At 34.3% G+C, this 13,605-nt stretch overlaps 1 protein-coding gene across 9 annotated transcripts in view; it reads left to right on the top strand.

The window, feature by feature from the left end:
- USP34 (ubiquitin specific peptidase 34) overlaps positions 1-13,605 on the top strand; it is a 251,154-nt gene that overhangs the window by 94,763 nt on the left and 142,786 nt on the right. The window lies entirely within an intron of this gene.

Here is a 13,605-nt window from a genome sequence, read left to right as displayed (position 1 = left end):
CTAACATACTCATTTCATTCATGTGTAAAATTATTTTGTAGGATAAATCTTTTAAGTAGAATTTTTAGGTTAAAGCATCTCTGTGGTTTACTTGTGGTATATAATGGTGTGATAAAGCCTCTTTTCCCTCATCTTCCTCAATACGTTGTGTCCTTACACTTGATGTTTGCTAAACAGATGGGTGAAAAGTGGTATCATTGCTATTTTAAATTTGCATTTAGTTTATATGAAGCACATTTCAAGTCTTGTGTTTAAGAGCCACTTTTGTTTCCTTTACTGGGAATGTCCGTTGATATTCTTTGCCATATAGTAGTGGTTTTCTTGTTCTTTTTTGTAGGAGACTTTTATATATTAGTGACATTGGACTTGTGTCTATGTTAAGAGTTATAACTGTATTCTACTTTGATATTTTTTCTTTGGTTAAGGTGGTTTTTGCTGTTCAGATTCACATTTGTGGTTTTCAAACTTGTGGTTTAATTTTTTTATTGCTTGTGGATTTTTTTCCTTATGGTTTGAAATGCCTTTTCCACTCCGAGGTTATAAGAAAATTCTCCTTTAGTTCCTTTCTGTACATTTTCTATTTCAATTTTATATTTTAGTCTTTGAGTTGGAATTTTTCTTGGTTCAAGGTGTCCTGCATCTTAACTTATTACCCCATTTTTTTGTTACGTAGTTGTCTCCTTTCCACTTGTTCAGCAATTCTTTTATTCCTTACTGAACTGAGATACCACTTTTATTTTGACTGTTTTTATTTCTGGAGTCTGTAGACTGACCAGTAGTATATGTAGTCATGATCAGTATACCATGGATTAGTAAATTGAAGGCTTTCAGGCCAGCCACTTCATTTTGTAAATAAAGTTTTTTTGCACCATAAGCTTGTTGATTCTTGTGCATATTGCCTGTTGCTACTTCCATATTGTAGTGGTAGAGTACAGTACTTGTAGCAGAGACCTTATCACTTGCAATCTTGAACTGTTGACTCTCTGGTCCTTCAAGAAAACATTTGCTGATCCTGGGTTTATACTAATGTCTTACCCTTTTTTTTCTCCTGGTAATATTCATGCCTGGCAGGGCTGGTTCTTTTTATATATTTTTTCATGTAAATTTTAGCATTCTTATTTAAAAATATTGGCATATTAATTGTAATAATGATTAATTTGAAAAGAATCGAAATGGTCTTCCTACTCAGAGCTTGCACTGTTCATTCTCTTTTGTATCATTCAAAAATTTAAAGTTATTTGTATATAAATTTTATTTTGTGTTAAGCTTATTTTTAGGAATTTAAGTTGTATTTGTTATTGCTATTATAATAGCCATTTCTCCCATTATACTTACTTTTGTTCATTATATTTCTCTTCCTTCTATTAGATTTGATGATTACTGCACATATTAATAAACTTTTTGTATAAAGATTTTCAAATTTTTGATAATTGTGTGCCTTGAGACCTTAATTCTTAGATTGGTTGTGGTAATTTTTTAATACTTTTTTTTTTACTTCCCATATTTAATAATGTATATTTAGGGGCGCCTGGGTGGCGCAGTCGGTTAAGCGTCCGACTTCAGCCAGGTCACGATCTTGTGGTCCGTGAGTTCGAGCCCCGCGTCGGGCTCTGGGCTGATGGCTCAGAGCCTGGAGCCTGTTTCCGATTCTGTGTCTCCCTCTCTCTCTGCCCCTCCCCCGTTCATGCTCTGTCTCTCTCTGTCCCAAAAATAAATAAACATTGGAAAAAAAAATAATGTATATTTATATATTACTGTCATTTTAGTAAATTAATGAAGCACTTTCCATTTCAGAATAAAGGGAACTTTTCTTTCATAATTTTCTGAAAATGTTATTCATTTTAATAGACATAAAATTTTTATTTTGTTCACATCGAGTAGGAAAATATGAGAACAATGATATATTAAGTAATACAGATTAAGTAGCTAGGAATAGTGGAGTATTATTCTTTATTGAAACTGAAACTTATCAAATTGATAATTGAAAATGTCATCTGTTCATGTTTTAGCATTCTTCCCTAGCAAGAATTTGAAGTAACCTGGGAAGGGAATAATTAAAAATTGTGGCATAATTTGTGATACAGTTTGAAAACTTAAGATATTTATAAAAGATTAACATAAAATAAGTGTCTCCTAAGGGTTATTTTAATTGGGTGTTTCTGTGTTTGTTACTGCTTTATTTTTGAATCTACCACAAATTTAGAATGATCAGAAATTTTTACGTTTTGAGATTTTAACATTTGAGCACTAAATATAATGAATTTTAAAGTGTCTAGGGTTGGTTAGTTTCATACAGTCTTACCTGAGTTTTTTTCATTCCATCCAGAGTAAGTTTTTGACGTTACTTTGTCCACCTCAGAGACAGACAGGCACACAAACACACACACACACACACACACACACACACACACACACACACACACACACACACACACACTTCACCCATACTAATTGGATTGGCTGCTGCTCTTTTCATTGTTTGTATTATAACTCTTGTACCGGAATCCAAGAAGAAAATAGACACAGGTGATAAATGGATTGAAATAGGTAGAAAAGTATTTGCAAATATTTGAAAAATGCTTATCTTTGTAATTAAATACAAGTTCAAATAATGTAATAGAATTTTCATGTGTTGGGTAATTCCCATTATGTTTAATAATGCACTGTATTGACCAGAGTATGGTATAACTTATGGCAAGCAATACAGAGTTCTATTTCTGGTAATTTATTTTGTAAATACAAGTACATTAAGGTGTTTGTTGCAGCATTGACTGTGCCAGCACATGAGGAATGTCTGTCACTGTAGGACTACTTAGATAAGTTGTGGGAAATTCATATAATAGAATGCTCTGTAGCTGTGAGAAGGACTGAAATAGTTGAGTTTTGCTCAAGTGGAATAGTATGTAAGAAATAGTTTTACTAAATACTGTGTAGGTAATCGATCTTTTATTGAGAGAAGATTTCAAGTACACCTTGTATTCTCCCAGTGTGTATTTAAACAATTATAAAAAGAGGATCCATATATACATATATGTACATATACTTCTTGTAAATGCCTGGAACTTTTTGTAAAAAATACACAAGAAATTTTAATAGGTTTGCTTTTAGGGAAGTTGCCTGGGATAGATGGGAAACTTCCTTCTTACTGTCTATGCTTATGTAAACTTTGAAACTTTTCCATGTGTATATCAGGTTTTCAGTAAATACAAAGACTAGTATATAAAGTTAAAGCAAATATTTTGGCATTTAAATCACTCTCTACCATTTAAAGTTACTATTCTGATTTGGCTTAGTTAACCTCTCTATATTTCCCTCTACACACCCTTCCACTATGAAATGTTTTAGTCAAGGGACATCAAAAAAACCCTTGAGAATCTTAGCACTCCATTGGAGTTTATTGTTAAATGCTTTCCATATTTGAAGAATGTTTGCATACATGTATGCAACTTATTGATACAATAATTTTGTCTTAAAATGGAGCTGATTTTTGTGAATAGATTTTCATGTCAATGACAAAAGTCAGATTCTCTATGATTTAGGACTTAAATATCATCTGATTGAGATATGCATTATGCACATAATTGTCATTAGATTTTCAAAAGGATTAGTGATGACCAATTTTATTTTTTTATTTTAATTTTTTTTTAAGTTTATTTTGAGAGAGAGTGCGCGCGCACACACACGTGAATAGGGGAGGGGCAGAAAGAGAGGGGGAGAGAGGATTCCAAGCAGGCTCTGCACTGTCAACATGGAACTTGATGCAGGGCTCAAACTCATGAACTCCGAGATCCTGACCTGAGATCAAGAGTTGGTTACTTAATCGACCGAGCCACCCAGGAACCCTGTTGTGATGACTAATTTTAGAAATGCTGATCTTTATTCGAATGGTTATTAGTTTCTGCATGTGTACTTGTATGCACATTTGGATTACTGCTTTATGAGACATTGCATGCAACTACTAGCATGTGAGGTTATGACTATACTTGAGTAATGTGGGCACTGAAATTTCCTTCTGTGTTACATATTATAATTTGAATTCTGTTCCTTCCTGCCTTTTTAGAAACTCTTAACATGAGCTCTGTTCTTTTTTTATGTTGTTGGATGTCTTCCCATATGACTTTGTTATCCATTCATATTTAAGAAAGTTGTCTAGGTAAATGGTCTAGATAGTCTTGGATGTTGTGAAATATTTTTTCATTAGAGCTGTCTCAAATGGGTCTCCTGCTTTGTGACATTTTTTAGGGTGGCAGTGGTAAAACAACTTGAACTTTCCTCATTTGAGTCACTAGTTTTTCTGCTTGTGGGATTTCTAAAAAAAATTTTTTTTTCAACGATTATTCATTTTTGAGAGACAGAAACAGGGAGTGAGTGGGGGAGGAGCAGAGAGAGAGAGGGAGACACTGAATCTGAAGCAGGCTCCAGGCTCTGAGCTGTCAGCACAAAGTCTGATGTGGGACTCAAACCCACGAACCATGAGATCCTGAGCTGAAGTTGGATGTTTAACCAACTGAACCACCCTGGCACTCCTCTGCTTGTGGAATTTGTAAGAGAGAGTGAAAGGGGATACCGGTATCTGCTTAAAAGCTATGGCTTTATATAATTTTTACTCAGGGAAGAGCCTTGGTGGATGGCTGTTTGTATTTTTCTGACCCATTGATGGCTGACAAATAAAATTATTCTTCAGGAATATTGATTGAAATCCTGTGTTTTTATCTTCATACCTCTTGGTGTCCATCTGAGTCCAGTATCTTTCCCATTTACATTGGGAAGGTTAACTTAGCTCCTTTACAGCTCACTCACAAATTACTCTGAGCTACACCTTTCTCATCTGTACATTTTAAAATGTATTTCCTTCATTTTATTCAGAAGTTTGTTGAAATTTAGTATCTGTTATTAGCTCTCATTTTCTTTGTGGGTGTGTTTCTTTTCATTCTAAAATACAGTGATGATAGATTCTCTTCTGTAGAAGATGAGGGAATCTCATCATTTTTCTTTTCTCATTTTCTGCTTTCCAGTTTTTGCTATGTGTTATGTATAGTTTATCAAATTATTTGTTTTAAATTTTTTTTAAAAGTTTTTTTTTTTCAACGTTTATTTATTTTTGGGACAGAGAGAGACAGAGCATGAACGGTAGAGGGGCAGAGAGAGAGGGAGACACAGAATCGGAAACAGGCTCCAGGCTCTGAGCCATCAGCCCAGAGCCTGACGCGGGGCTCGAACTCACGGACCGCGAGATCGTGACCTGGCTGAAGTCGGATGCTTAACCGACTGCGCCACCCAGGCGCCCCTTAAATTTTATAACCATAATTTGTACAGTTGTTTATTGCTAAGTTTGTATTTAGGTTATAACTCAAAAAAATTTTTCCCCTCATTTCTCTTTTTCTCATTCCAAAATTAATGAGTATTTATTCTTACAGTCTTCACAGAGTAGCTTTTTGTTTTCCCTAAAGAGGAATCCTGATGTTCTGTTCTGGGTTACTACACGCTTGAGATGTCTGTTTTCTTTGTACTCATGTTTGAATGTAAGATACTAAGATTTCCCTCAGAACTTTGTAATAGAGGTGAATAGTAGTTCATTGTTTCCTCAATGAACAGCTTTTATGTTTTATTTTATTTTGTTTTATTTTTTGCTTTTTTTGGTAATATTTTATGAAGATAGGTAGGTATATCCCATCATTTTTCCTTCCTTCCTTCCTTCCTTCCTTCCTTCCTTCCTTCCTTCCTTCCTTCCTAATTTCTACACACCAATGTCCAACTGAGCCAACAAGGCGCCTCTATCCCACCATTTCTTGTTGGCAGAATTTTTCTCTTATGTAGGTTTTCAGGTGTTAAGTAATCCATGCTGGTTCGTTTGTTTATTTTGATAGCAAGAGTGTGCCTGAGCAGGGAAGGGGCAGAAAGAGAGGGAGAAAGAGAATCCCAAGCAGGCTCCACACTGTCTGTGCAGAGCCCAACTCAGGCTCCATCTCACAACCGTGAGATCATGAGGAGTCTGCTGCTTAACTGCCTGAGCCACCCAAGTGCTCCGGGTTTTTGTTTTTTTTTTTTAAACTTGATTTGAGTTTTGATATGATGCCTGTTAACACATATATTTATTTTTTCTCTTTTTTAAATTAACTTCTTTATTGTGGCACAAATATATATAAACATAAAACTTAACCATTTGTAACTGTACAGTTCAATGGCATTAAATATTTAATATTGTGTAACCATCACCACTGTCTGTATTCAAAACTTTGTCACTATCCCCAACGAAAACACTGTACCCATTAAACAATAACTGTCCCTCCCCCAAGCCCTTGGTATTCTACATTTTGTCTATATATGTCTATTTTAGGTACCTCATTTAAGTAGAATGACAGTATTTGTCTATGTCTGGCTTATATTACTGAACACAGTGTTTTTGAGGGTTATCCATGGTATAGCATATGTAAAAAGTTGTCTTTTTACAACTAAATAATATCCCATTGTTTGTGTATACCACATTTAATGTTTTCATTTCTACATTCATAAACATTGGAGTTGCTTCTACTTTTTTGCTATATATTGTGAATCATGTTTCCATGAACATGGGTGTACAAGCAAGCATATGTTTGAGTCCCTGCATTCAGTTTTTCTGTATATATACATAGGGGCAGATCTACTAGGTCATACGGTAATTCTCTAATTTTTTGAGTTATTGCCAAACTTTACTACAGCAACTGCAGTGTTTTACATTCAACCCATAGTACAGGGAGAGTCCCATTTCTCCCTATCTTTGCCAACACTTGTTATTTGTCCTAAAAATTTTTTTAGTCCTCCTAGGAGATGTGAAGTAATATCTCACTGTGGTTTTAATTTGTACTTTTTTGCATTTCCTAATGACTAATGACTTTGAGCATCATTTTGTATGCTTATTGACCTTTTGTATATCTTTTTGAAAAAATGTCTATTCAAGACCTTTGCCCATTTTGAATTGGGTTGCTTGGGAGATTTTAAAGTTTAGTAGTACTTATGGGGCATCTGGTGGCTCAGTTGGTTAAGCATCTGATTTCAGCTCAGGTCATGATCTGACTTGATAGTTTGTGAGTTCAGGCCTTGCATTGGGTTCTCCTCTGTCAGCACAGAGCCTACTTTAGATCCTCTCTTCCCCTCTCTGTCTGCCCCATTAAAAAAAAAATAATAACAGCAGTACTTTTTACATTCTGGATATTAATCCCTTATCAGATATATAATTTACATATATTGTCTCCAACTCTACGAGTTTTCTTTTGCTTTCTTTAAAGTATCCTTAGATTCAGGGGCACCTGCGCACTCAATCAATAGAGCATAATCTCAGGAGTCATGAGATCAGGCCCTATGTTGGGCGTAGAGCTTACTTTAAAAAAATAAATAAGGGTACCTGTGTGATTTGGTTGGTTAAGCATCTGACTTTGGCTCAGGTCATGATCAGGTTCATGAGTTTGAGCCCCACATTGGGCTCTGTGCTGACAGCTTGGAGCCTGGAGCCTGCTTTGGATTATGTGTCTTCTTCTTTCTCTGACCTTCCCCTGCGCGTGTGCGCGCTTTCTCAAAAATAAATAATAAAAACACTAAAAAATTAAAAAAAAATAAAGTATCCTTAGATGCACGAAAACTGTTAATTTTGATGGATTTCAGTTTATCTACTTTTTTGGTTGTTATCTGTTTTTTTGGTGTCCTAGTGATGAAACCATTGGCGAATCTAGTGTTGTGAAGATTCTCCCCAGTGTTTTCTTAGTGTAGTTTTGTGTATTTATCTCCTGAGTTTAGGTCTTTGATCAATTTTGGGTTGATTTTTGTGTATGGTGTAAGGTAAATATATATCTTCATTTTTCAATTTGTGAATATCCAGTTTTCCCAGCACCTTTTGTTGAAAAGACTATCCTTTCTACATTGAATTGTCTTGTGAGTCTTGAAAATTAGTTGATGATTTATGTGAAAGTTTATATCTAGGTGTTCTTCTGTTCTATTTCATTGGTCTATATGCTAATACCATACTGTTCTAATTACTTTTATTTTCTTGTAGGTTTCACAGTTTTCTTTTTGAAAATTGTTTTGGCTTTTCACAACTCCTTGCAATTCCCTATGAATTTGAGGATTGACTTTTCCATTTCTGACCAAAAAGGCTCTTGGAATTTTGAAGGGATTGTATTGAATCTGTATATCACTTTGGGTAGTATTTAACATCTTAACATGTTAAGTCTTATTATCCATGAACATGGGATGTCTGTCCATTTATTTAAACAGCGTTTTGTAGTTTTCAGTATACAAGTCTTTTTCCTCTTTTATTAGATTCATTCTTAAGTACAGTTGATCCTTGAGCAACATAGGTTTGAACTCCCTATGTCCACATACACATAGGTATTTTATTTAAAAAAAATTTTTTTTAACATTTATTTATTTTTGAGAGACAGAGTGTGCAGAGAGAGGGAGACACAGAATCTGAAGCAGGCTTCAGGCTCTGAGCTGTCAACACAGAGCCTGATGTGGGGCTTGAACCCATGAATTGGGAGATCATGACCTGAGCTGAAGTCGGACTCTTAAACTGACTGAGCTACCCAGGCGCCCCCACATAGGTTGTTTTGATCAGTACAGTATGGTGAATGTATTTTCTCTTATGATTTTCTTAACATTTATTTTAAGAATGTGGTATATATTATATATAGCATACCAAATATGTGTTAATTGACTTTATGTTATTGATATTCTGGTTTATGTTGTTGGTTAGGCTTATGGTCAGCAGTAGGCTATTGATAGTTATGTTTCTGGGAGTCAGGGTTACACTCAGCTTTCTGACGACACAGGGGATCAGCACCCCCCTATCTTCTTTGTTGTTCAAGGATCAATTGTATTTTATTCTTTGTATGCTATTGTAAATGGAATTGCTAGATTAAATTCTTTGTTAGATAATTCATTGCTAGTATATGGAAACAGCTTAATTTTGCTTGTTGATCTGTACTCCGTTACTTTGTCTATTTGATTTTTAGCTCTACTACCTTATTATATGTAGGGGTTTTTTTGCATATAGGATTGTGTCATTTTTGAATAGTTTTACATCTTCCTTTCCAATTTGGATGTATTCATTTTTATGGGGTGGAGTCCAGTAGCTGGCTAGAAGTTTGGTATAGTGTTCAAACACAGCGGTAAATAACATGCATCCTTATCTTCTTCCTGATCCTATGCGAAAACGAGTCATTTATCACTGAGTATGCAGTTAGCTGTGGGGTTTTCATAAATATCCTTTATCATGTTGAGTTTATCCTCTGAGTGTTCTGAGAGTTTTTATCATTTAAGGATGTTGGATTTTGTCATTCTTTCTTTGTCAGTTAAGATGACTATGTTGCTTTTTTTCCGTTGGCTAACATGATATGTACAGTAATCGATACTCTTTTTGAACCACACTTGAATTCCTGAGATAAATCTCACTTGGGCATAGTGAATAATCCTTTTGGTATGCTCTTTGATTTGATTTCCTAATAGTTTCTGGAGGACTTTCTGTCATTTATGAGGTACTGCTTAGTAATTTTTTGTTCTTCTGAAGACCTATAAAGCTTCATAGAATGATATAAGAAGTGTTTCCTTCTCAGAGCCACCTGGTTGACTCAGTCAGTTAAGCGTTCAACTTCGGCTCAGGTCACAGTCTTCAGGTCCGTGAGTTGGAGCCCCACGTTGTGCTCTGTGTTGACAGCTCAGAGCCTGGAGCCTTCTTGGGATTCTTTGTCTCCCTCTCTCTCTGTCTCTCCCCCACTTGTGCGCGTGCTCTCTCTCTCTTTCTCTCTCTCTCTCAAAAGTAAATAAACATTAAAAAAATAAGTATTTTCTTCTCCAATTTTATTGGGAGCGTTTGAGAAATATTGATGTTAATTTTTTATGAAATGTTTGTTAGAATTCTCTGTTTAAGCCATGCATTTTAGTACTTTTTTTCATTGGGAGGTTTTTGATTACTGATTCAGTGTCTTTTTTTTTTTTTATTCAATTTCTTTTTATTTCTTCTTGAGTTAATATAGGTAGTTTGCAAGGAATTCCTCCCTATCTTCTAGGTTATCTAATTTTTTAGTGTACTGTTGTTCATAGTATTAAGTTTGATAGTAATATCCCATTTGAATTTGTCGATTTAGCTATTTATATCTTTTTTTTTCAGTCTAGCTAAACATTTGAGAATCTTTTAGAAGAACCAACTATTGGTTTTGTTAATTTTCTGTTGTTTTTCTAATCTGTATTTAGTATGTCTATTTTATTTCTGTGCTTTTAGCTTTGGGTTGTAAGGTACGGTTATAAGGTAATGTTATTATAAAAATATAATGTTTATACTATATTGCTGTAACCTGGACCTTTTATTAATAAATTACATCACTCTTTATTAATCTTTTTTAAAAAAGACCTAATTGTAGGAAAAAGAAAACTTCATAAATTTATCCTCTGCACCATTTTTAAGTTCTAATAGTGGATACATTCATATTGTTATATAACAGATCTCTAAAACGTTTTCATCTTTCGAAACTGAAAGTCTGATTTCATTGAACAACATAAGGGTGTCATGCTGGCAGATTATGTGACTCTTGATCTTGGGGTCTTGAGTTTGAGACCCTTGTTGGGCATACAGTTTATTTAAAAACAAAACAAAACATTAAATCATTGAGCAACAAATCCTTTATTCTCCTTACAGCTCCTGGTAGCCACCATTCTACTGTTTCTATCGTTTTGACTACTCTGTATATTTCACATTAGTGGAATCTAATAGTATTTGTCCTTTTGTGACTGGCTTACTTCACTCAGCATAATGTTCTCATGGTGACCCATATCATAGCATGTGACAGGATTTCCTTTCTTGTAAGTTTGAATTATATTCCATTTTATGTATATGCCACAATTGTTTATTGTTAGACATTTACTTTGCTTTTATCTTTTGACTGTTGTGAATGAATGTACAGTGTACAATTAATATAGGTGTACAAATCCCTTCAAAATCCTGCTTTTAATTATTTTGGATGTATACCCAGAAGTGAGATTGTTGGGTCATATGGTAATTCCATTTTTTCTAGTAACCTTTAAAAAATTTAGAGGCTATCTTATTTGATTTCAGCATAGTCAGCCCAGTTCTCTTTTGCTTAATATTTGCACAGAATATCTTTTTACATCCTTTATCTTTTGTTCTGTTTGTGTCTTTGGATATAAAGTGTGTCCTCGTAGACCACATACAGTTGTGCCATGTTTTTAAAATCCATTCTAGCACTCTCTGTCTTTGATTGCAGAGTTTATACCATTTACATTTAAAGTAGTTATTCAAAGAGTGAATATACTTATGCCTTTTTTCTGTTTTTGTCTATATGTCTTAACAGTGTTTTTGTCTATCATTTCTGTTACACCCTTATGTTGGTGTTGTTCCTAGTTGATTTTTTGTAGTGTTTGATTCTCTTCTCATTTCCTTTTTCTTTAAAAATATTCTGTAGATACTGTGTTTAGTGTGGAAATTACAATTAACATCTTGAGATTCTTATAATCTAATTTGAATTTGTCAAATATTACACAAAATTTTGCTTGTATATAGCTCCTTTTCCCTCATTTTTATTATTGATATGACAACTTTCAACTTAATACATTGTGTGTACAGTTATTTACATTAGCAATAATTGTTTTTGCATTTCTTTTTTAAATCATATAGCAAATAAAAGGTGGAGTTAGAAATGAAAACAATAGTACCTTTTAATTTTCCTGTGTATTTTTCAGAGGTCTTAATTTCTTCACTGTTTAGCTTGTTTTCATTTCATTGTAAAGGGCTTCCTTTAGGTTTTCTGGCAAGGCAGGTCTCGTTGTAGTGAACTCCTTTATTTTTGTTTATCCGGGAATGTATTAATTTCTTTCTCATAAGGATAGTTTTGCCAGTTATAGAATTCTCCATTGGAAGTTTTTTCTTTTAGATTTTGAGTATATCATCCCACTTTCTCTCATTTCCAATCTTCTAATCAGAAGATTAGGTACTTGCTGATACTCTTATTGACTGTCCCTTATATGTGGTACATTGTTTATCTCTGTTTTCAGGATTATTTTACTGTCTTTGACTGTTGACAGTTTGGTTATGTTAAGTCTTGCTCTAGGTTTCTTTGAGTTTACCCTACTTGGATGTGTTGAACTCCTTCCATTTGTAGATTCATGTTTTTCTATTAAATTTGGAAGTTTTCATCCATTGTTTCTTCAAATATACTTTAATCCTTTCTCTTCTGGGATTCCCATAATGACTATGTTGGTAGGTTGTGGTTCTCACAGGTCCCTTAGAATCTATTTACATTTCTTTATTTTTTTTTCCTTATTTCCTTTATTTTATTCCTTAAACTCAGCAATTTCAGTTTCATGACCTGAGCAGAAATCAAGAGTGGGATGCTTAACTGACTGAGCCACCCAAGTGTCCCTAGTTCTTTGTATATTATGGATACTAACTTTTATGAGATAGGTCATTTGCCAATATCTTCTCCCTTCTGAAGGTTGGCTTTTAGTTTTGCTAATTGTTTCCTTGACTAAGCAGAAGCTTTTTATTTTGATGAAGTCCCAATAGTTTGTTTTTGCTTTTGTTTCCCTTGCTTCAGGAGACATAATTTAGAAAGAAGTTGCTATGGCTGACGGCAGATGAGATTACTGCCTGTGTTCTCTAGGATTTTAATGATTTCATGTCTCACATTTAGGTCTTTCATCCATTTTGAATTTATTTTTGTGTAAGGCATAATAAAGTCATGGACAAAAACTAGCAAGCTAAAGAAGAATTACATATTACTGTCCCCACAGCTATTTGACATAGGGGCATCGAGTGGGGAATGGGTAGCTGCTATCACACTGCAGGTTGAAATATGCCATTATTAACCACAATTTACTGGCTAGCCTTTCCCCTTGGAAGTGTGTCAGTGTGAAGGTTCAGACTGACTCCAGAGTTTCAGAGTGGTTGCATCAGACAGTTCTGTCTATATAACTGCTGTCAAGATGCAGACAGGGATCCCTGGCACTCTCTGCTTTACCATCTTTCCTGACTCCTTTTCCTCTTTTTACTTTGTGATAACTAATGAAGAAGAGTATGAACTGACTTCACACCGCAATCTTTTTAAGCTGTGTAATTTTAATATTTTTTTGTCTTTACTTTCTGAATTTGTTTTCATGATGTACACCTCTAAAAGAGCCTTCTATTTAAAAAAAATTTTTTTTTAATGTTTATTTTTGAGAGAGAGACCAAGCATAAGCAGGGGAGGGGCAAAGAGAGAAGGCTACAGAATCCTTAGCAGGCTCCACACTGTCAGTACAGTGCCACCCCTCAAAGGGCCTTATATATTCATAGGATTACAGGATTACATAATTATCTTTCAAGGGTTTTGTCACTTAAAGATAACCAGTAAGGTATTTGATTATGAAATTTGAGTCTATTATGGAAGTAACATTTTCTGAACGATCAAAGTGGCAGCAAGTCAGAAAGTTACTTTTTACTATGATTCATTACATTTTAATTAGGAAAAGTATAATTATACTTATATAAGACCTATAAAAGCAATAAACTTAATTTTTTTTTTTTTACTGTTTACATTTATTCGAGAGAGAGAGAGAGAGAGAGAGAGAGAGAGGATGAGT

This window comes from Prionailurus bengalensis, chromosome A3 (genome assembly GCF_016509475.1).
Source record: "Prionailurus bengalensis isolate Pbe53 chromosome A3, Fcat_Pben_1.1_paternal_pri, whole genome shotgun sequence".
Lineage (NCBI taxonomy): Eukaryota > Metazoa > Chordata > Mammalia > Carnivora > Felidae > Prionailurus > Prionailurus bengalensis.
This window is presented reverse-complemented; position numbering and strand designations above follow the sequence as displayed.